At 54.7% G+C, this 24,425-nt stretch overlaps 1 pseudogene; it reads right to left on the reverse strand.

Annotated features, from left to right (window-relative positions):
- LOC116834270 (uncharacterized) lies at positions 1-22,775 on the reverse strand (annotated as a pseudogene).
- Positions 22,776-24,425: the final 1,650 nt, after the last annotated feature.

Consider the following 24,425-nt stretch of genomic DNA (forward strand, 5'->3'; position numbering starts at 1 on the left):
TGGATGATTAGAGAAAAAGGTTTTATTGGAGGCAGCCTGGACATGTTATAGAGTGTGGGACCTGGGGCTGAAATCCCATCCACAGGGGTAGGACGGAAAGGGCCAGGAGACCGGCAGATAGATTGTGTGATGCTGTGGGTCAGGCATCTTTAGGGACATGTCTCTCGCCATCGGCAGTGTGATAAGTGCATGGGGGTCAGCAGGTTCAGTGTCAGGAGTGAGGAGCTATGACCACTTCCCACTCTGCTGCTTTGGTCTCCAGCAAGGCACAGGTGGGCACAGTATGTAGGGAGCTGGTGATCCAGGCAGTGGCTGCCCTAGGGAACAGCTCATGGGGTGGCGAGGTCCTTGTAAGGGGGAGGAGTGCAGGCAACAGCATCAGTGTGGGTGTTGGTGGCAGTAGTTGGATCATCTGGAGCTACCACGTTCTGGTAAATGACCACAGACTGCAGGAAAAAGTGAGGACAAGCTATCAGGATAGGACTCAAGTGTGCCTCTCAGCCAGGGCCGGTGCAACCATTTAGGCGAACTAGGCGGTTGCCTAGGGCACTGAAATTTGGGGGTGCCAAAAAGCGCCCCCAAATTTTTTGTAAATGGTTGAGCAGCCGCTGCTGCTAGGTGTCCCCTGGGTCAGGGCACCGCCGCGGCAGCCGGCAGCCCAGGGTGTCCCCTGGGTCAGGGCGCCGCAGGAGGGGGCGGCAGGCAGCTCCCGTGGAGCTGCCGCAGTGGTGCCTGCGGGCGGTCCGCTGGTCCGCGGCTCGGATGGAGCTGCCGCAGTCATGCCTGCGGACGGTTGGCTGCTCGCGCGGCTCCGGTGGACCGCCCGCTGGCACACTGGACCCTCCGCAGGCAGCACTGCAGCAGCTCCACCGGAGCCGCGGGACCAGCGTGCTGGGGCAGCGAAATTGCTGTTCGCCTAGGGTGCTCAAAACCCTAGCGCCGGTCCTGCTCTCAGCCCAGCAGCACCCCAGTGATGTGCTCCCAGTATAGAACCCTGGAGTCCTAGCTCCCAGTCTCCCCCCCACCCACAAACACACACACTTTAGTCCACTAGATCCCACTCCCATCCCCAAAATGGAAATTGAACCCAGGTGTCCTGGCTCCCACCACTCCTCCTGTAAGCCACTAGACCCCTCTCCCCTCCACCGTCTCTGTCATTAATACACGCCCCATGGTGACACATCATTACCACTTCGCTGTAGCTGTTCCGGCAAATGGTTTTGCACCCAAAGGCCACAGTGGAGATGGAGACAAAGAATTCCAGGAAGGTGAACAGGAGCAGAACCGCGATGCAGGCCGTGGTTACCTTCTGCCAATGGGAAACTGTTGAATTCCCTAAGAGGCAAAGTCCCCATGTCCCATTCCCTCAACCTTGCCCCGCAAGCCAGCCAGTGCCCGCCCTGGGCTGGATCAAAGCCAGCATCCCCATAATGGAAAAGGCCCCATCTCCCATTTCCCGCACCCCCAAGCCAGCCACACCTCCACCCTGCCCCGAGACAGCCAGTCCCTTGCCCTGGGGCTGGATCAGAGCCAGCACCCTTGGAGGGGAAAGGCCCCATGGCCCATTCGCTGCCAGCTGGGTAAGGCAGTCCCTACGGGTGGCCATGGGAGGCAGGTTGGTCCCCGTAGGAGCAGGGGGATGGATGCACTGGCAGCGCTGCCCTCATGCTGCGATACCAAGTACTCACATCAGTGATGCACTTCTCTGGATACCAGACACAGATGCTCTGATACCTGGATTCTATCAAGCTGATCAGGTACAGGATCATGGCACATCCAGCCAACACTGAACTGATGATGTTCATTCCCAGGCTGCCTTTCACCTGGATGGGAGACGGCGGTGGAGAGAGACGTGCACTGAGAGCCCAGCTGGACACACGCAGACAACATGGTATGGAGCCCAGCCCCTCTCGGGGAAGACACCCCCACCCTGGCTGTGGGGAGAGCCCACACGATGACATTCCATTACTGGGATCACAATGTTAACTCCCATTGCTGTAGCAGTGCAGCCTAATGGCCAAACCCTTGCTCAGACGGGAACATTTAGGGGCTAAATCACGACGCTGGATTGAGGTACATTTCAAATAATTCCAACCACTTTGGAAAGAATGAGTGATTGTGGGTATAAGATAGATAGATAGATAGATTAGATGGTACCTCCCATAAGGCTTTGTGGAAATATGCTTAAAATGTGTTTTATGTTACATATGCCATGTAACATATCTCCATAAAGGTTATGATCTACTGAATGTATTAATTCTATCTGCATGCATGTATCATTTTTGTATTCAAAGTTATGAATGTTATGAATGTTGGCTCTGTACTGGCTTGATTTCTAAATAACCGTAGGCCATGGCTACACTGGCGCTCTACAGCGCTGCAACTTTCGCGCTCAGGGGTGTGAAAAAAACACCCCCCTGAGCGCTGCAAGATACAATGCTGTAAAGCCTCAGTGTAAACAGTGCCGCAGCGCGCTGCAAGCTACACCCGTAGGGGATGTGGAGTACGTGCAGCTCTGGGAGAGCTCTCTCCCAGCGCTGGCGCTGCGACCACACACGAAACTTCAAAGCGCTGCCGTGTATAGCCATACCCTGAGTAGAGCATTTGGTCAGTTCCTGGAGAAAGGAATGCTGAAGTTAAGTACCTAATCAAGAAACACTTAAAGGACAATGGATCTTGGAAGGCTCCAATCCACAAAAGAAGTCTATTTGAGGACGTTCAAGGTATCATGTAAACAATGGATGCTACCTGTAAAAATTGTGAGTCATGCATGGACATGTGACTTGCCCAGGTGAGTCCTAAACTCCATCTTGCAGCTGGGCTTTGCATAGGGGTGAGGAGGGGGCCTCCACCCACAAGAGAAAGTCTATTTAAACCCCTGGGAGATCCCTTCACAGGGTCTTCAGCTGGCTAAAGAGAAAGCATCTCCACCCCCCAGGATACTTAAAAGAAACTGGAAAAAAGGCCAGTGCGCAGGGGGTGTGAGTGACTGCTGGACCCAGGCTAAAAGGAGATTCGCCTGTAAAAGGGAGCATTCTGGAACTGAGGAGGATCTTATCTGTATTCAGTTTGATTAGACATAGATTTGCACATTTTATTTTATTTTGCTTGGTGACTTTGTTCTGTCTGTTACTACTTGGAGCCACTTTAAATCCTACTTTCTGTAGTTAATAAAATTACTTATTAATTAACTCAGAGTATGTGTTAATACCTGGGGGAGCAAACAGCTGTGCACGTCTCTCTATCAGTGTTATAGAGTGTGAACAATTTATGAGTTTACCCTGTGTAAAGCTTATACAAGATAAAATGGATTTATTTGAGTTTAGACCCCATTGGGAGCTAGGCATCTGAGTGTTAAAAGACAGGAATGCTTCTGTGAGTTGCTTTCAGGTAAACCTGCAGCTTTGGGGCAAGTAATTCAGATCCTGAATCTTTGCTGGAGCAGACAGGAGTGTCGGCTCAGCAGGACAGGGTGCTGGTCTCCTGAGCTGGCAGGGAAAGCAGGGGCAGAAGTAGTCTTGGTATATCAAGTGGCAGCTCCCAGGGGGGTTTCTGTGATCTAACCCATCATAGATAGAGGAGGTATGTGGGGACAGATAGATCATAGAATATGAGGGTTGGAAGGGACCTTGGGAGGTATCTAGTCCAACCTCCTGCTCAAAGTAGGACTAATTCCCAGACAGATTCTCATTCCAGATCCCCAAATTGCCCCCTCAAAGACTGAACTCACAATCCTGGGTTTAGCAGGCCAATGCTCAAACCACTGAGCTATCCCTCCCTCCAACATAGATAGATAGATAGAGGGGGTGTATGGGGATAGATAGATAGCTATATAGGAAGGAAATTGAGGCATCAGTTTGTACCAGTGGTATCTTGGGATTCTTTGCAGCCGCCACTGAGAGGGCCCCCGAGATGATGTACTGCCACGGGGAAAGAGAAAAGGTTAGAAGCAGAGTTGTGCCTGTGTCTTGCACTCATGGAGCACAGCAGGGGTGGATAGGTGCTGTGCATGCTGGGAAGTACTAGACGAGGATGAACCTGGGAGAGGTAGTCCAGCAGGAGACAGGGTAAAGGCTAGTGGTCACATGGGAACCAACATCTGTGCTGATCCACCCACAGCCTGACTCTGCACGTCTGTATAGTTCTCTCCTGTGCCCTGGCAAGTTGCCTGGTGTGATTAGAGCCCCATACATCCTATTGCAGGGTCTGCTGCTAGCGCCACCTATCAGTAAGGTTGCCCAACACATCCCATTATAAGACCCTACTTCCGGGTGCTGATAACTTTGCGAAGCATTAACTATTAGGGCTGAAATTTCCCATTCTCAGCCTGCTGCAGGCTCAATTTGGGGGATAAATTTCAATCCAAATCATTCAGCCATTGCTGAGAATGAGGCTGGAGAAAATATGTTGTCTTGCCCATGGTAAAAATAATTCTTACAACCATTTCATTAAGAAGCTCTAGTGCCTGCGTGTTTTGGAGCAGGGCCTGGAAATGTGGTGGGGGAGGAGGTCACCCTGAGGACAAGGATGTGCCTTTTGCTGTATCATAAAAAGTCCACTCAAATTTGGCCAAATTATAAGCATTTGAAAACTTTCCGTTTGCACATGCTCCGTGGAGATGTGTTAGAGTTTGGCAGCTAGAATCTCCAAAGGGTCTGTCTGCACTGAGCGTGCTCCAATCCTTCCCTGCTCCTACATGTGACCCAATGGCAGAGGGCAGGGTGGGGTGGAGACTTACCAGCAACCCGCTCCATATTGGGACGTGCACACTCAATGCCAATATCCAGAAATAGGAGCTGACCATAGCCATCATCACCCCGACAGCAAGCTGCACAGCTCCAACTACGATCTGGGTAATCTACCGGGAAGTGAAGCCAAGAATTTCATCACTGCACCCCAAGCTCGCTAGGGGTCACTTTCCCCTTGGTGCTCTTAACAGGTCCCTCTGTCTTGGGGATTTACCTGGTGCCCATCATCCAGAGCCATCCCTTGGATACAGCAAATTGGGGCCCCACTCGGGTGGGGAGGTTAGGCGGGAGGCAGGTGGGTGAACAGGATGAGCAGGCAAATGGGGAGGCGAGCAGCAAGCGGGCAGGGGGGACGAGGAGGAGCCCCCGCCACCAGAACTTCTCCCTTCCCCTAGCGCCTCCTGCCCACCGGTTGGCCCTGGCAATCCACGCCTATCGCCTGCCATGTATCAGATGATTTTTGCAGCATCAGAAGGTGCTGAGAGGGAGTGGAGGGGAGGGGAGGGAGGACACAGCATGCTTGTGGGAGGGGATGGAACTGGGCAGGGAAGGAGCAGAGGCGGGGTGGAGCCTTGGAGAGAGGGGTGGAGTGGGGGCGGGGCCTGGGCAGGGCGAGGGGGCTGCACCCCCCAGCAGATTAGAAACTTGGCACTGATGTCCCGGGTCCCGCACCGCCCCCCCTAGGGATGGCCCTGCCATCACCATAGCCTCTCATAGTCTCAGTCTTTAATGCATTGATCCTCCCCATCCCAACTCCCCTGGGAGACAGAAATGTGCTGTTATCACTATTGTACAGGTAGGGAAACTGAGGCATAGAGCAAGATTGAGGGAGATGCCCAAGGGACACACTAGGTGTTTATGATAGGGAAGGGGTAAGTAGGCCTAAGGGTCAGATCTGACACAGCAGGGAGAGCTGGGAAGGATAGTGGGCTAGAAGTGCCCATGGGTCTGATCCGGGTCATCAGGGAGGGGGAAGGATACCAGTCTGGATGAGCCCGTGGATCTGAGTTATGTTGGCAGGGAGGGGAGGGGATACCAGGCTGCATGGGCCCATGGGTCTGATCTGGGACATGAGGGAGGCAAATTTAATGTTTCTATGGTTTATCATCGCAAAATTTGGGGCATTATTATCCCAGCAGAAGCCACAGTCCCTGTGAACCATCCCATGGCTCCCACCAGGGAAGTCAGACATGATGAAATACAGACAGGCTGGATGCAGGTGCTTGGCCTGGGGGGCTCTGGGCTTAGAAAGCAATGGTCAGGGGGACGCACCGGCACTGCCTGAGCTCAGGGGCAGCGACCCATGGTCTGGCAGGTACAGGAGGACTAGGCGCCTGCTGTCAGGGGATTACGCTGGCTCCAGCTGGCTGCCCTCTCTGCAAGAACGATGCTGGCGTTTCTGGGGTAACTGGGCCAGGCTCCTCCCTGGCACGACGCTAGCGTCCGGGCAAACGTGGGGGCAGCAAGAGGACAGGGCTGGATCATGTAAACGCCCACCCAGTGTATCCTAAGAACTGGAGGGAATTGGTCTCTGGAATTCCATCCCCCCAGCATCCTTTGGCCAATAGGACACCACCTTCAAACCACAACATCATCAGAACAAGCTCTCATTGGCTGATTGTCCCAGGTGGGTGGGGAAGCCTCCCAAAAGCAATTGTCCCTTTTAGTCCACAGGATACTCACCCCCAGGGCCAGTGGCTCCCCCTTGTAGAACTTCTCCAGGGGCTGCAGTTTAGCTGGGTTGGCAGCACTGGCCGTGTGGGGCTGGGTGATGAACTTGTTGATGATGGTGATGGGGCCGGCTGAGCTGGCTGTCATGGTGGTGGCCATAACAGAACCCTGCTGAGATAACAGCTGGGCTTTCTTTGTGCCGACAGGGCATTGGGGAGGTAAAAGACACCCCCGCTTCCCCAGGATAACAGATAACCCCCACCCTTAGCTCATCTGCATCACCTCTTGCCCTATCTGGGGGAGATACAGGTCAGGATTTTCTTTGCGGTGCCCAGTCACCCGCATGTTAATATCACCTTAGTTAACCCCTTTAATATCGCCATCACTTTCACCCACAGCAGGGGGCGCTACTGAACAAAAAATGGCTCCCATGGCCTGTGCCCCATGAACCTGCCCCTTCCCCCTATGTGGCAGTGGAGCGATAGGATAATTGTTCCTTTGTCTGACACTGATATCCCATTTCTAAAAGCAGTTTCCCACTTCTCACCCCAGTATCCCACCACTGACACCAAGATCCCACAGCAAACACCAGTTTTTCACCATTCATACCAGTATCCCACTTCTCTGCCACCAGTATCCCACCACTGACACCTGTATTAACACCAGTCTCGCTCCTTTCACACCACTGACCCCAGTGTCCCTCATTTCAGATCTGTTTCATGGCTTTCAAACCAGTATCCTGCAGCTAACCCCGGTATCCCATGACTGACACCAATATCCCATGACTGACCCCAGTATCCCACCTTTCACAATAATTTCCCACCTCTCAGAGCAGTATCTCACCTTGTTTACCAATATCCCACTGCTAACACCAATATCCCATGACTGATGCCAGTTTCCCATCACTCACACCATTTTCCCACCTCTCATATCAATATCTCACCTTGATTACCAATATCCCACTGCTAACACCAGTATCCCCTGGCTAACACTAGTATCCCACCTCTCACACCAGCATCACAGCAGAATTCCAGAGCTGCACAAACCAGCTTCTCAGTGAAGGAGGATTCAGTGTGGCGCAGTCTGGAAAGAGTCTCAATCTAATCAAAGTGTAGGGAAAATTCAAGTTCTTCTTTTTCTGCCAGGAGGGAATGGGGTAATGATCCATTTAGAACTCAGGTGGATGATTTCCCACCCAAACCACCTCCTCCCAGGTCATGTTATCATCACCCTAGCTCTACCCCTCCACATTGGCATCACTTCAGTGAGCAGCTGGGGATGCTGTGGAGTCCAGTGTGTCTCTCAACTCCCCACCCCACCCCCCCGTGGCCCAGGCTGGGTTCCACTGGAAACCTCCATGGTAGTGAAGAACCCACTGGGCTGGGTATAGAGATGGTGTGAGAGGCAGGGCTGAGCTTGGTTCTGGCTGAGCATGGAGTGTTGTGCCATTTTTCTTGTCTAGTAAAGAGCAGAGCCCCCGCTGAGGGGTCCCAAGAACTGAGCGGAGATGAGTGAAAACAGAGCCAGAAAGATGCCCTGACTAGCAGCCCCACCTGGAGCCGGAGTGGGCAGGAGATAAACCCCCAGTAGGCCGTGCTGTAGGGGCTCAGCAGGGGCCCCGGTGGAGATGGCCATGAAAGGAAGGGAAGCTGGTCTAGAAAGGGGAGAGGACCTGGGAGTCAGGAGAAATGTACAGGCCAGGTGTGATACAGAATGTGGGGGGATCCCCCAAAACACTGTGGTTATACCCAGAGCCAGAGCCCCAGTAAGGAGCCCAGGTTCTGAGCCATTGAGCTTCCACCATGGACTAAGATGTGTGTGTCTGTGGGTGGGACTGTTCATATGTGCACATGACTCTCTGTGTGTCTGACTGTCTGGTGGGACTGTCCATCTGTCCATATATCCATATGACTCTCTATGTGTCTGACTGAGGGTGGGGAGAGGGACTGTCCATGTCTCTGTGTGTGTATGTGACTTTCTATGTGTCTGACTGTCTGGTGGGACTGTCCATCTGTCCATGTCAGTGTGCACATGACTTTCTGTGTGTCTGACTGTCTGTGCATGGGACTGTCTATGTGTCCATGCTGCATCTCTGTGGTTGCCAGCTTGCTGTATCTGTAAGTGTGCTTCAGTGGGTGTGTGTGAGAGAGGTTGTGTGTGAGAGAGACAATGTGAATGTGTGTTTCTGTTGTATATGTCTGTCTCTCTCTAAGTGTGTTTGTGTGAATATGCATGTCTATGCGAGTGTGGCAGGAGTGTGACTGTGTGTTTGTGTCCATTGTTGTGTGTGTGTGTGTGTGTGTGTGTGTGTGTGTGTGTGTGAGTGATGAGCCGGATGAAACCTCTATAATTTGGGTTAAAATCCTGGTCAGAGTGACAGATGTGAACTCACCCTCCCATTAACATAGCTGTGAACATAATCCCCAGTAAAGACAAAAGGTGTGTCACACACACACACACAGTTTTTGGCTGAGTATTGTTTTGAGCAGGGCTGGGTGCAAGAACACCCAGACACTAAGCTCACACACAAGCGGTGTCTACAGCTGCGCGGCTCCAGCACTCTCGTGCAGGCCCTTCCAACGTCTGTGGTGGGGGTTTCCATCGCTGTGTTGAATCCTGTGGTAGGTAGGTCAGCAGGAAAATCCTAACATGGGCCTGGCAGTGTCCACACCGGGGGTGAGGTCGACCGAGCGCCAGAGCTCCTGGCCTGGAATTTTCCACAGCCCTGAGTGCTGTAGCTAGGTCAGCCAAGACCAGAGAGAGGCAGAAGCAGAGGCTAGAAAAGCCAGGCGGGTCCCTGTCTGCACAATGTGACCCTGGAAAAAGCTGGAGCGGGACCTTTCAGGTCTGGTGCCAGCTGTGGAGCCTGGGGGTGCTATAAGCTGAGCAACTGTTTGATTTGGGTGCAGAGACACGGGACTTTGTACACTGCTTGCAAATAAACAAACCTGTGTCACAGCCAATCCCTGGCTAGCCCCGATTTCTGCCTCTACCTGGGGCGTCCCCCGAGCACCCTACTTAGACTAGCCGCTGAGGTCAGAAGGGGCAACGTGTGTGTCTGTTAATAGGGAAGTTGAGTGTGTGTGTGTATATCAGCGTGTGTGCTGTACGCAGGTCCCTCGTGCCCCTGAACTCCCAGCTCCGTCTGCCCCGTCGCAGCAATCCCTGACCCCTCCACTAACCGACAGCCCCCCGGAGAGACCTAGCCACGGCAAATCCCCTTCCCCAATCCCATCCTGCCTCCGGCTCACCCTCCATCCATCTGGCTCTGCAGCTGGCTCTCACTCCGTCAGGAAAGAGCTGAGCTTGGACCCCATCCTGTAAACAAGGGGCCCCTCCTGGGAAGCTCCAGAAATGATCGCCGCCCTGATTGGAGCCGAAGTAAGAAAAGGCAGACCAGGGGCTGGACAGTGTCTCAGTTCCCCTGCGCCTCTTTGCCTGGTGCACAATGGTTCCTGTCAGCAGGCTGCAGGCAATACGCTGCTCACCAGCAGGACCTCTTGAGATTAATCATTTCCTTCCCCCTGCCCAAAAGAAGGGCTGGAGACACCGGGCTGTGGTGCAGGCTGAGCGTTGGGCTTCTATCCAGAGCTGATGGGAGGTTTTCCAGAGGGATGTTTTGCTGTTGGAAAAGGCAGATTTCTCAACCCCCAAAGCGGGGCACTGATGACAGTCCTTGAATAGGGCCAGGGCTGTTCTGACCCAGCTGGGGGTCAGCTGTTCTCCTTGTCCAGCGAAAATAGGAGGAGAAGTGATGGTTAATCCCCAGCAGGTGACACTGAGGGTGGATTTTAGGTCCAACTTTCTAACTCCAAGGGGAGCTGAGCACTAGAACAGGTTAGCAAGGGGATCTGTGTGCCCCTCTACTCCATGCACCAGATCCCCCCACTCTTTCCCCATGCAAGTGACTCTAGTGTCCCTCACCATTTTTCCCTTCTGTTTTTCTGGTGCCCCCAAAATGGACAGGTTTTTGCCCGGTCTGTTCCCTGACAGTTTGGGGCTGATCAGATGCGGAGTTCAAACCCTATCCTGTAACACCCACAAAGACAGACGGACAAGGACAAGCCACTGAGCGGCGTGTCAGGCCTCACTTCACCAGACCTAGTGACAATGGGAAGGGATCCAGCTGCTGTGGGGATGGGGGGGCAGAGAAGCCCCTGTGATAGGTCGGGGCCCTGCACAGACATACACCCAGTGGCCACCCCAAGGTCTCACAGAGGGGACACGCCAGCTCGCCCAGCGGGCCAGTGGTAGCTCTGGGGGCAACCCCCAGCTCTCCTAGCCCCCATCCCTCACTGGGGGCAGCAGCAGGGGTCCGGCTGTCAGTCCAGCAGCAGGGCTCCAACTCTCAGCCTGGCCAGGCTCCAGCTGTCAGTCCCGATGGCAGGGCTCTGGCTGTGAGGCCCATGCAGGGCTGACAGCCTCCAGGAGATGTATGTAACAGTGTCTTCACAGCCACTGTGTCGCCCTAACTACACCCGCCTAAGCGCTCTGCCTCTCCCAGAGGTGGCGTTATTGGGTCGGCGTAGCCGGCGAGTCATGTGAGCGGAAGCCCTGTTGGAGCGTAGACCTGAACAGAGGCAAGGCAACGTAAGCTGCCATCCGTCAACCTAACTCTATAGTGTAGCCCATGTCTCAGATACTAGCTGACCCTCTCTCTGCAATAACATAAGAAGATAAGAACAGCCATACTGGGTCAGACCAAAGGTCCATCTAGCCCAGTATCTGTCCACCGACAGTGGCCAATGCCAGGTGTCCCCAAGGGAGTGAACCTAACAGGTAATGATCAAGTGATCTCTCTCCTGCCATCCATCTCCATCTCTGACAACAGAGGCTAGGAACCATCTTACCGCTCCTGGCTATAGCATTTATGGACTTTACCCATGAATTTATCCAGTTCTCTTTTAACGCGAGTTATAGTCAGCGCTTCAACCTTCTCAGGCAAGGAGTCCACAGTGACTGTGCGCTGCATGAAAGAAGCGTCCTTTTATTTGTTTTAAACTGTGTGCTATTAATTTCCATTTGTGTGACCCGTTATTGTTGTATGGAATAAGTAAATACCTTTTTCTTATCGACTTTTCCAATCATTCATGTTTTATAGACCTCTATTGTATACCCTTAGTCCCTCTTGCCAAGCTGAAGAGTTCTAGCCTCTTTATCTTTCCTATATAGGACCCTCTCCAAACCCTTGATCATTAGTTGCCTTTTCTGACCTTTTCTGTGCTCGATATCTTTTTGAGTGGAGACCACTTTCTCTACACCGTATTCAAGATGGGCGTCCATGTTGTGTCATAAAGGCATAGATATTCTCAGTTTATTCTGTCTTCCCTTTTTATGATTCCTAACATCCTTTTGCTTTTTGCCGCCTCGCACACTGCGTGGAATCTTCAGAGAACTATCCATGAATGACACCAAGATCTTCCTGACTCGTTGCACATTACCCACATATTCGTATGTATGTCGGGTATTTTTCCGAATGGCATTATTTACATTTATCCACAAAAAGTTCATTGCCATTTTGTTGCCCAATACATTTTATTGGGCAACAAAATGGCAATGAACTTTTTGTGGATAAATGTAAATAATGCCATTCGGAAAAATACCCGACATACATACGAATATGTGGGTAATGTGCAACGAGTCAGGAAGATCTTGGTGTCATTCATGGATAGTTCTCTGAAGATTCCACGCAGTGTGCGAGGCGGCAAAAAGCAAAAGGATGTTAGGAATCATAAAAAGGGAAGACAGAATAAACTGAGAATATCTATGCCTTTATGACACAACATGGACGCCCATCTTGAATACGGTGTAGAGAAAGTGGTCTCCACTCAAAAAGATATCGAGCACAGAAAAGGTCAGAAAAGGCAACTAATGATCAAGGGTTTGGAGAGGGTCCTATATAGGAAAGATAAAGAGGCTAGAACTCTTCAGCTTGGCAAGAGGGACTAAGGGTATACAATAGAGGTCTATAAAACATGAATGATTGGAAAAGTCGATAAGAAAAAGGTATTTACTTATTCCATACAACAATAACGGGTCACACAAATGGAAATTAATAGCACACAGTTTAAAACAAATAAAAGGACGCTTCTTTCATGCAGCGCACAGTCACTGTGGACTCCTTGCCTGAGAAGGTTGAAGCGCTGACTATAACTCGCGTTAAAAGAGAACTGGATAAATTCATGGGTAAAGTCCATAAATGCTATAGCCAGGAGCGGTAAGATGGTTCCTAGCCTCTGTTGTCAGAGACTTCACATTTGAGTTCTTTCAGAACTCTTGGGTGAATGCCATCTGGTCCCGGTGACTTGTTAATGTTGAGTTTATCAATTAATTCCAAAACCTCCTCTAGTGACACTTCAATCTGTGACAGTTCCTCAGATCTGTCACCTACAAAAGCCAGCTCAGTGGGAATTTCATCAGCCATGAAGACTGAAGCAAAGAATCTATTTAGTTTCTCCGCAATGACTTTATCGTCTTTAATGTTTAAGGGAGGAGCGGATTAGACTCTTTTGGGGGTTTGTTGCTTTGTTCGGTGATTCTAAAAGTTTAGGACTGGAAGGGACCTCGATGCGCCATCTGGTCCAGTCCCCTGCACTCACGGCAGGACTGTAACAGCCTGACCAGGCCTGACCTGCGTTTGTCTAATTTGCTTTTTAAAACCCCCAGTGCTAGAGATTCCACAGCCTCCCTAGGCAATTTATTCCAGTGTTAACCACCCTGACAGTTAGGAACTTTTTCCTAATGTCCAACCTAAACCTCCCTTGCTGCAGTTTAAGCCCATTGCTTCTTGTCCTGTCGTGGAGTGTCACCTGATGCCTGGGTCCCCACAGAGATGGGCCCCGGCTCCCTGAGCCCCCGCTGTCTGGAGGGGCCTGCGCAGCGCGAGCTGTTCTTAGCCTGGGGCAGGGAGTGTCTGGGCCTGGAGCCTGGCCAGGGGAGGAAGAGGAACTAAGAAGAGTGGGGGATGTAGGGAAGCCAAGGAACTGGCCCTATGGTGTGACAGACACAGGCCAGGGTCTGGCCCCTGAAGGGTTAATACTGAGCAATGATTTAGCAATGACGCCTTCTGCCAGTAACCCCGACGATGGAGGAGGGCACAGCTAGGGCATGTTGTCCTGTGGGGAGTGGGGCAAGGGGCACCGCGCTGCAGGGAGTGGGGCAGGGGACATCGCGCTGCGGGGAGTGATGCGGAGGCACTGTGCTGTGGGGAGTGGGGCAGGGGACATTGCGCTGCAGGGAGTGGGGCGGGGGCACTGTGCTGTGGGGAGTGGGGTAGGGGACATTGCGCTGCGGGGAGTGAGGGAGGGGACATTGCGCTGCAGGGAGTGATGCGGGGGCATTGTGCTGCGGGGAATGGGGCAGGGGACATCGCGCTACAGGGAGTGGGGCGGGGGCACTGTGCTGCGGGGAGTGGGGCAGGGGACATCGCGCTGCAGGGAGTGGGGCAGGGGTGCTGTGCTGCGGGGAGTGGGACAGGGGACATCGTGCCGCAGGGAGTGGGGCAGGGGTGTTGTGCTGCGGGGAGTGGAACAGGGGACATCGCGCTGCAGGGAGTGAAGAGGGGGCACTGTGCTGTGGGGAGTGGGGCAGGGGACATCGAGCTGCAGGGAGTGGGGCGGGGGCACTGTGCTGCGGGGAGTGGGGCGCCAGGCTGCGGGGAGTGAGGGAGGGGACATTGCGCTGCAGGGAGTGGGGCAGGGGTGCTGTGCTGCGGGGAGTGGGACAGGGGACATCGCGCTGCAGGGAGTGGGGCGGGGGACATTGCACTGCAGGGGGCTCAGCACAGCTCCAGGGTCACAGTTACTGGCAGAGGGAGTCATTGCTAAACCATGGCTCAATATTAACCCTCCAGGGCCCGGATCCCCATTCCCCACTCTCATTAGCTCCTCTTCCTCCCCGGGCGGCTCCAGGCCAGGCACTTCCTGCCCCAGGCAGAGAACAGCTTGTTCTCAACAGTTCTCTCCAGGGGAAGCCAGACTTGGGGGGAGGGGAAGACTTTCCCTGCCCTTAACGTCCATCTCCTTGCCTCCTGCTCTAACCATTCAACCCCACTCCACTCCCAGAGCTGGAAGAGAACCCAGGAGTCCTGGCCCCTTTGCTCTAACCACTTGAGCCTGCCCCCCCCCCACTTTTTCAGAACTACCACAGAGGAGTGTCACCATAATCCCCACCCCATCCTCTGATCCCTCTTAAATCCTGTCCCCTTCCACCCAGCCCCCTCCCCATAACCACTTCCACTCCCCCCCTTTCTCCCTCTAATGTTCACTCCCTTCTCCAAGTTCCTTTGAGCCCTTCCTGATTTACCACTGTGCCCAAATCCCCCCGGCCGCCTTTAACACAGGTACAGCTCAGCACCAGCTTTATTCCCCAACCCCCCAATTTCACTCCATGACTGTATTTGAACTCCCAGTGCCTGGAGCTGACTCAGGTTTTATGCCCACAACATGCTCCTTTAACCTCCACCAGATCAGGGAGCTCAGCCTGGCTGGCTGCCCACCTGGGCACACTGGCTCCACCGGCTCCGCATCATTCCTTTGGCACATGCCCGGTAGCCATGCCCCCGTCTCCAGGGGCAGGCTCTTGGGTGAACCCCGTGCTCAGCGTTGCTCCCTTGAGGGGCAAGTTGGTGCCACGCACTAGCCGGGGTAAATGTCGAGCGCCTGAGCCCACTTGGGGCAGGAGCCAACCCCTGGCTTGACCCCTGTGTGCAAAGAGAATAGGGAGAATCTGTTAACCTTAAGAAATGCTGTTTTCTTGGAGGAGGGTTGCCTCTCGGGAACCCCTTGCTCAAATTGTACCAGATTTAGAGCTCTAAACGTATGTAGCACGGGCCTGCGCCATGCGCCGAACTCACTTGTTCTCAGCTCGCTGCCTTTATCTCAGCGCCACGGGTGTGTGCCATGCACTGAGTTCACCTGTTCTCAGGTGCCCACCCCAGGTCCAGCATTTCGGCAGTGCCTACAATGCCAGGGCTGTGCCTGGGCTCCCCCTCTCCCTTTACCAAGTCAGGGGATCCTGATGAATAAGTGAGGCAGAAACTGGGGCTGGTCGTTCATATGGAACACGTTTATTGGGTGTGGGGAGATCAGGGGCAAATCTGCAGCAGAGAGGAATCAGATCCTGTCAGCAGGGGAGAAGAAAGAAAGAAAGAAGCTGTATTTGCCACGCTGCAGTCTCACGCTGTCTCTCTCAATCCGCAGAAGGAAGCTGTCACACCATTAGTGTAGATGGCACCATCCAGAGCAAGTCCTGGTCGTCACTATCCATGGTGCTGGCCAAGATGCTGCGCTGCCCCCTGGGGGCCACTCAAGGGCCAGCAGCAGCTCGCAATGGTTGGGGTTGGCTGGCAGCTGGCATAGGGCACGGCTCAGGGGGTCTGGGTATCCTGGTAAGGGGGCAGGACTTTGGGGGGGTCATTGGCGAGGGCAGCTGAGGGCCCCATGTTCTGATAAATCACCACAGACTGGAGAGAGAGACAGGAAGAGAGCATGAGGGACAGCCCTAGGGACAGCCATGCCCCTGCCCCCCACATTCCCCTGTACCCCCTACTCCTCCCTCCTTCCCCCCACATTCCCATGCAGCCCCATAGGGCAGTGCACAGACACAAATTGTTCATGGAATAACTCCCCTAGGGAAGTACGGGGGCAGGGCGAGGTTCCTACATCTGTCAACTGACCTAAAAAGAAGATGTGTTGACAGCAATGGTCTTGACTTGCAGTGGGGGAGGTCTAGGTTGGATATCAGAAAACACTATTTCACTAGGAGGGTGGTGAAGCACTGGAATGGGTTACTTAGGGCGGTGGACTCTCCTTCCTCTAGAGGTTTTTAAGGTCAGGCTTGACAAGACCGGCTGGGATGATTAGTTGGGGTTGGTCCTGCTTTGATCAGGGGGTTGGACTAGATACCTCCTGAGGTCGCCTTCAACCTGAGGATGCTATGGAGAAATTTTCAGCATACCAGGGATAGAACCCAGGAGTCCTCACCCCTGGCTTTAACCCTAGACTCCACTCCCTTCTCTGAGCCTGGGATATGAACCAGAGTCTGGCTCCCAGCCCCCACATCCCTCGAACAGAGGTCTGTCACCATGTCATTGTAGCTGGCCGCAACGTGTTGTTGCCCCGAAAGCAGCCCTGGAGATGGAGACGCAAAACTCAGGATGTGAAGATGAAAGGAGAATCATGGCACCCAAACATGGTAATCCTGGCCATGGGAGAGCCAAAGGGACTGACGACAATACACACAGCTCCCCTGCTGAGCCTCCATCCCCACAGCACAGACGCGCCCCGCGAACCCGCCTCTCCCGCCCCGGCGGCCCCCTCTGAGCCCACTCCCCACAGCACGGCGCCCCTGCTGAGCCTCCCTCTCCCCACAGCACAGCGCCCCCTGCTGAGCCCCCTGCTCCCTGCAGCACCAGTGGCCCCGCTGCTGAGCCCCTCCCACAGCACAGCGCCCCTGCTGAGCCCCTGTCTCGCAGACAGCGCCCCTGCTGAGCCTCCCACTCCCACGCACACCCTGCTGAGCCCCTGCTGCCCCACACGGTGTGCCCCCTGCTCAGTGCCCCTGCTCGTCCTCTCAGCACAGCGCCCCCTGCTGAGCCTCCACTCCCACAGACGGCGCCCCTGCTGAGCCCTGCCCACCCCCACAGCACAGCGTTCCCCTGCCTGCACCCTGCTCCCGCAGCACAGTGCCCGCTGCTGAGCCTCCACTCCCCACAGGCCCGCGCCCCTGCTGAGGCCCCTGCTCCCCGGCGGCACGGCGCCCGCTGCGAGCCTCCCCCCACAGCACCCCCTGCTGAGCCCCCTGCTCCCCGCAGCACGGTGCCCCCTGCTCAGCCCCCTGCCTCGCTCCTCTCAGCACAGCGCCCCCTGCTGAGCCTCCCACTCCCTACAGCACAGTGCCCCCTGCTGAGCCTCCCACTCCCCATAGCATGGCACCCCCTGCTGAGCCTCCCGCTCCCCACAGCACAACGCCCCCTGCTCAGCCTCCTGCCCCGCTCCCCTCAGCACAGCGCCCCCTACTGAACCTCCCACTTCCTGAAGCATAGTGCCCCCTGCTGAGCCTCCCGCTTCCTGCAGCACAGTGCCCCTTGCTGAGCCTCCCTCTCCCCTGCCTCACTCTGCAGCATGGTGCCCCCTAATGGCTCCCAACTCCTGGGCCAGGGCCCTAACGAACAGGGTCACGGACAGCACCAGTGACCCCGGCTTCGCAGGGCAGAGCTGGGCAGGCCCAGGGAGCAGCTGGACTCACCGTGGGCACATGGGAGATCGGCGTGCAGGACTGGGACGACTTGATCCACTGGCAGTTTGTGTACGGGTAGTAGAAGGCAAAGGAGAGCGAATAGAAGATGATGCCCCCTCCGGTCACTATGGCGCTGAGGATATTCATACCCAGCAGGGCCCGCATCTGGGAGAGGAGGCATCAGCTATGTCGTCCACACACCCCACACCTCCCAGCCCTGCATCCCCCCTCAGGCGCCCTCCCACCCTTGAATCCTGCACCCCTCCAGATGCCCTCGGCCCGTGCCCAGCCTCCATAGTACAGCAGGTCGGTGAAGGTTTTAGTGTCTAGCAAGACAAGGCGGGGAAAGATCTCCAGAGCTCTTCTTCCGTTCCCTGTTACCATCTTCAGCCCGAAATAGGCGGCTTTCAGCCAATTGCGGCAGTTTTCAGTGGTGACGTTTTGGGCTTTGGGGCAATTTTAAGTAGACATTTTTCATTTTCCCTGCACTTTTTAGCAGCTTCCAGCTACAAATTTGCTCTCTTTCTTGGGCAAATGTTAGCAGCCAATTGGCTGTTTTCAGCTGTTTGGGGTGGGCTGCTGTTTAAGTCTGAAAAAACTGGAGGTGGGGGGATTTTTTGGTGGCTGTTTTGGGCTGAAATTTTTCAATTTTGGGCAATTTCGCCCTGTAAATTCTTCCTTTTGTTACTGTTTTGGGGTAAAATGTTTCAATTTTCAGCCGTTTGGGCAGGTTTGGGATGTGAATTTTCAGTGTTGGGGAAAAAAGTCAAAATTTTCCATTGGAATTTGCAGTGAATTCCCCCACCCCCCACCCCAAATTGTTCATGTTTCATTTAACTTTCCCTGGGGGGGAAACCCCAATATATTACAACTGGCTCAAGAAACAGGGGACAAAAACCTTGTTCCTTACCAGTGAGATCTTGGGGTTCTTGGCAGCTTCCACGCAAATGATCCCCGAAATGATGTACTGTGGGGAAAGCAGAAATGGGTGAAGGCTGCTGCCCACTCTTTGCCCAACAGGTGAGACTATCCCAGTGCCCCCCCACTTGCTTGGTGCCTCAGTTTCCCCTCCATGCATTAGGTATAATGGCATTCCCTCCCTCACAGGCAGTGAGGATCAATACACTGGGGGGAAGGAGCACACATTTCTCAAGCTCATTACGCATCCCAGAGACCCCTCCGCACCATGCCAAGGGCCTTATGTGCCCCCTACTTCCATGCCAGGGGGTTCTGGAACCCCCCATTTTTCCCTTTCCCCCCATGCCAGAGGCTCTGTATGCCCCACAGGGACTCAGTTGAAGATGGGGGAGGGATCCAGGTGCCAAAGAAGCCTCTGTGATAGGTCGAGGCTTTGCACAGATACACAGCCAGTGGCCACTCCGAAGGACTCACAGCGGGGACATGCGATCTCGCCCAGCAGGTCAGCAGGCAATCCCTGGCTCTCCTAGCCCCATGGCCAGTTCCCCGAGTCACCACCCCGTCACCCCTGGCAGTGCCAGCTGGGCTGCCAAAGATCATTGGCCATGCTCCGGGAAGCCGGCTTCAGGGCACGGCACTGGCTGGCTAAACTGCCCTACACTGAGGATTCGGAGATGATGTCCTCCTTGTTTTCACACACACACACACCCCAAAGCCCCCACCACTAGGACTTACCAGGATCCCAGTCCAAAAGGGAGTCCCCATTTGTATCACTATTAGATGGTGCTCATTCGCCAGGGTCAGGATGATGCCGAAAGCTACCAGCACAATGCCCGTGAATATCTGTGTGATCTGCCCAGACACCATGGGGAATAACGTGTTACTGGCCAGGAGCTGCATTCTGGGAAACTTACTACACAATTATTCCATCCCTACTACACAGTTACTTCATCCCTACTACATGGTGACACAGTCTCTACTACACAGAGTCTCTGTATTTTGGTTTGTCATTCATGAGAGGATAAAGCCTCTAGACAGAACTTCAGGAGACTTGTGTTCTATTCCCAACTCTGCCACTGGCCTTCTGGGTGACCATGGGCAAGTCCCTTATCCTCCCCGTGACTCAGTTTCCCCTCGATACCTCATTTGTAAAGTACTTTGAGATTGACGGATGACAAAGGCTACTAAGAGATACGGATGATAATTATATGGCTACACATCTACTTAGGCCAAGATTTCCAAAGGTATTTAGGCACCTGAATGCAGGTAGGTGCCTCTTGGGCTTGACAAAAGTGCCAGAGCTAAATGACTAACTCCCATTGACCTTCCATAAGCTGCAGGCACCTGACCTGTGTAAGACTTGGTAAGTCCTACTTGCACCTCTCTGCAACATTGGCCACCTTTGTAAAGCTGGGCCTTAGTCTCTACTATGTGGCTATTCGGTCCTTACTATTTGGTTACTCAGTCCTTACTACATGGTTAATCATTCTCTACTAGATGGCGTCTCAGTCCTGCCTACTCAGTTCTTACTACTGTACATCCTTACTCAGTCCTTATTGCATAGATGCTCTGTGTTTACTACATGGTTATTCATTCCCTACCAGATGGTTACTCAGTCCTTATTACATGGTTACTCATTCCCTACTAGATGGCTATCCAGTCTTTACTATATTATTTCTCAGTTCTTACTATATCCTTACTCACTCTAAATTGTTTCCTTACTCAACTACATTGTTACTCAGTTCTTACTACATTAGTACTCAGTCCTTATCGCAAAGATGCTCTGTGCTTACTACATGGTTATTCATTCCCCATTAGATGGTTACTCAGGGTTATGATGTTCTTTTTACAGTTATTCAGTACTTATACAATTAAACTACTGAATTAAGCATTTAGTAAATCTCTCTACCTAACTAATCAACTTAGATAAGCATCTACCTTTGTTTTCGTCTATATTTCCCATCACCTTAGTACAGAAGTAATGGATTAAAATAATGTCATTGCCTCATGCTCCCAAGTGGAACATGCCTAATGAAAACAGCTGGGAATTAGGACTCCTGGGTTCCATCCCCAGCTCTGGAGGGAAGTGGGGGGGTCTAGTGGGTTACAGCAGAGGAGCTAGGACTCCTGGCTTCTATTTCCAGCTCTCATAGGGGAGGAGGATGCTCAGAAGGTCAGGTCTTGTGCATCCTGACCCTGACTCGCTGTAAGTCTCCACTCAGGCACTCACCTAGCTCCATGCCTCAGTTTCCCTCTCTGTATTATAGAGACAATCATCCCCACCCACATTTCTAAGGCACTTTGGGATCCTCAGGGCCACAGCACTATACCAAAGCCACACCTGACAGCCTGTGGCCAAGGACAGGACCCCCTGCACCTAAAAGCCTGAGCATCTTCCATCCAAGCTAATCAGGCAACTGCACCCAGCAAGGGCAGCAGCTGCCTCTTGTTAATGGCCCAGGCAGCAGCAGGAGCCAGAAAGGCTCATTGTGTCCTCCTGGGTCCCCTCTGCAGGCCAGCCCCCGGCCATGCTGGACTCACACCCAGAGCCAGCGGCTCCCCCTGGTAGAACTTCTGCAGGGGCCGCAGTAGGGCAGAGGAGTCTGATGAATGGGGCTGGGGTATGATCTGCGTAAGCAGGATGACTCCAGAGGGCCCTTCCTCCATCAGGGCAGCGGGTGCCTATTCCCAGCCTGCGCAGTGTGGACAGGAGCCGTCACAGCAACTAAAGGAGGGAGAGGAAAAGAGAGAGAAGGAGAGGAAAAGAATGAAGAGTTTCACATTCAGGATGAGAACAACTGAGATCCAGGACACCTGGTTTCTCTCCCTGGATCCGGGAGGGGAGTTGGGTCTAGTGGTTAGAGAAGGGAGGGCTGGAAGCCAGGACTCCTGGGTTCTCTCTATGGCTCTGGGAGGGGGGATGGTTAAAGCATGGGGGAGGTGTGGTCCACAGAGCCAGTTTTTCACAGGAAACCTTTCCCCTTCCATCTCTGCCTCCCCCCTTGCTAGTAAATCTCTCCCATGCCTGTGGCAGGAGAGCATCAGACATGGTGATCCTCCCAGCCTCCGTCTGCCCCAGCCCCAAGCTCGCAGCCCCCCAGCCGCTCTGTGGCTGATGCACCTCAGAGAGCGCCCCCTCTCCCCCACTGCCCAGCGCCCCTGCTATGATCGGCTGTACTTGCCCTGGGCTCCTAGCACCCCCGGCTGCTCCACAGCTCTGGCTGCCTGCCTGGCCAAGAAGTGGCTGGGCCTGGCACCCAGCCAGGGGAGGGAGAGGAAGCGGGAGAGGCCCATGCAAGGGGAGCTGGTGGCCTCTGGCTCTAGGCTGGGGCGGGGGCAGATTTGACTCTGGAACCTCTGGGTCAGCCTGGCAGAAATGCCCTGCCCAGCAGCGGGCTGGGGACGAGCTGGTGCCATGGCTGAGCTACCGGAGGAACTGTCCGGCCGCTGCCTCAAGCTTGCTGGCAACGTGGTGTGATGGCAGCCAGGCCACCGAGCTCCCGGGGAGGCTCCACCCTTTGGGCCATGTCGTGCGTGGAGGTTTCCTAGACGTGGGGCTGGAGGGGACCTCAAGGGGGCCTCAGGGCCAGTACCCAGTGCCAAGTCAGAGCCGAGGGACCCCTGAGCGGCCCTGACAGGGTGTGTCCAGCCTGGGCTTAAAACCCTCCAGTGACACGGTTCCCTGGGTAACCTGTTCGGGGGGAGTCCCAGCTGTTCTTTTGGCAGCCGCTAAGTGTCTTCAGAGTGCTGACAAACAACAGTTGCATTTGTGGGACCACGCCCCCGAGGCAGCTGCATCCCAGGGCCAGGCGAGCCGGCCTCGTGTGCCGTTATGTGAGGTTGTTCCCCAGCTGCCCCACCCCAGAGGTAGCTGCATACCAGGTCTTGGTGAGCTGTCCCCGTGCAGCAATATGTGTGGCTGTTCCCCAGCAGCAACTGCATCCCAGTGCCAGGTGAACTGTCCCCCGGCTGCCCCACCCCAGATGTGGCTGCATCTGAGTGCTCTGTATACACAATCCCAGGAATATGAGTCTGAGGTAATTTGTGCAGATGAGTCCGCTTCTGTTGCAGGAGTGATGATAATGTGAGTGAAATCCCCATGATATTAACCCTCTACTTCCCAGCTCCCCCTGCTCTAACCCACTCCCCTCCCAGAGCTGGGAATAGGACCCAGGAGTCCTGGCTCCCAGCTCCAACCCCCTAGACTCACTCCCCTCCCAGAGCCACAGATGGAACCCAGGAGCCCTGGCTCCCAGCCCCCTGCTCTAACCCACTCCCCTCCCAGAGCTGGGAATAGAACCCAGGAGTCCTGGCTCCCAGCTCCAACCCACTGGACCCCACTCCCCTCCTAGAGCTGGGAATAGAACCCAAGAGTCCTGGCTCCCAGCTCCAACCCACTAGACTCACTCCCCTCCCAGAGCTGGGAATAGAACCCAGGAGTCCTGACTTCTACCCCCCCACCCCCGCCTCCATGTTGTGTGAGAGGCTCACAGATGCTTTGCTTCCCCAGGGGGAGTCATTTAATGTCATCAAAATACAACATGGGGCAACTGGAGCTTGGAGATGGGGGCGGGGGGGGGCAGGCCAGGCACAGGCTGGGGATTTGGATTGGGGCAGGGGCGATAAGGCTTGAATGGGGGACAAGGATGGGGAATCCAGGCCAGGAAGGGGAAGGGGACAGGGATGGGAGGACAAGCCTGGAAGGGAGTGGAGAGAGGAATGTGGGGGATCAGGCTGGGAGCGGGAGGAGACAGAGATGTGGGGAAAGGAGAGGGATGGAGGATCCAGGCCCAGGGACAGGCTGGGGAATCGGTGGGGGCTAGAGGGGTCAGGCTGGCGTGATCAGAGCTGGGGTGCTGCTGACAGACGGATCACAGAGGGAGGAGCAAGGGGCACTTGGCAGCCCTCAGGTCTGTGCTGCTGGTTCTGCCCCAGCCCCTCCACCAGGCACGCAGCATCGCTGTCGGGCTCCGAGCCGGCCCCTCCAAGCAGTGTCCGGCCCCACAGGGATCTCCCAGCAGGGGGTGCCTCAGAGTCGTGAGATATCATAGGCGCTGCAAGGAAAAGGGAGAAGGGTGAGGGGGGCTGGTGGACCCTGCAGGGTCCAAGAGGAACAGGGGTGGCTCTCACCTCCTCCGCTTCCGTCCCCCACATCTGGAGAATTTCCTGTATTTACCACCTGGGGGTGGAGAGAGAACGTGTGAACCAAAGTGTCCTAGCTCCCAGCCCCCAGCCCAGCTCTACACCCCAGACCACACTCCCATCCCAGAGCCAGGGAGAGAACCCAGGAGTCCTGGTTCCAACCCCACCCCCACATTGCTCTACCATCAGACCCCACTCTCCTCCCAGAGCCAGGAAGAGAACCCAGGTTCCTAGTTCCAACTCCACCCCCACACTGCTTTACCCATCAGACCCCACTCTCCTCCCAGAGCTGGGGAAGAGAACCCAGGTGTCCTGGCTCCCAGCCCACCCCCACACTGCTTTACCCATCAGACCCCACTCCTCTCCCAGAGCCGGGGAGAGAACCAAGGTGTCCTGGCTCCCAGCCCCTACTCACAGGTGAGGATGAGGATGCCCAGGACGAAGAGGATGGCGGCGGCTATCAGGCCCCACTTGCGCAGGGAGTCGTAATCTGGAAGGGAGGAGGAAGGGGATGACTGTGAGTGGAGTGAGGTGAGGAGCAGCATCGCCTGCTCCTCGAGGCAGGAACAGCTGCTACCCACCGTAAGTGAAGATTTCCTCCTGGCTTTGGCCGGGTCCTGCGGGGGCAGAGAGAGAATTACCCAAAATGCCCAGCTCAGGTGTGGGGGTGGGGAGGAATGGGGCAGGGACCTTTCCCCTCTGGGGGGC

Source organism: Chelonoidis abingdonii, chromosome 11 (assembly GCF_003597395.2).
Source record: "Chelonoidis abingdonii isolate Lonesome George chromosome 11, CheloAbing_2.0, whole genome shotgun sequence".
Taxonomy (NCBI): Eukaryota; Metazoa; Chordata; order Testudines; family Testudinidae; genus Chelonoidis; species Chelonoidis abingdonii.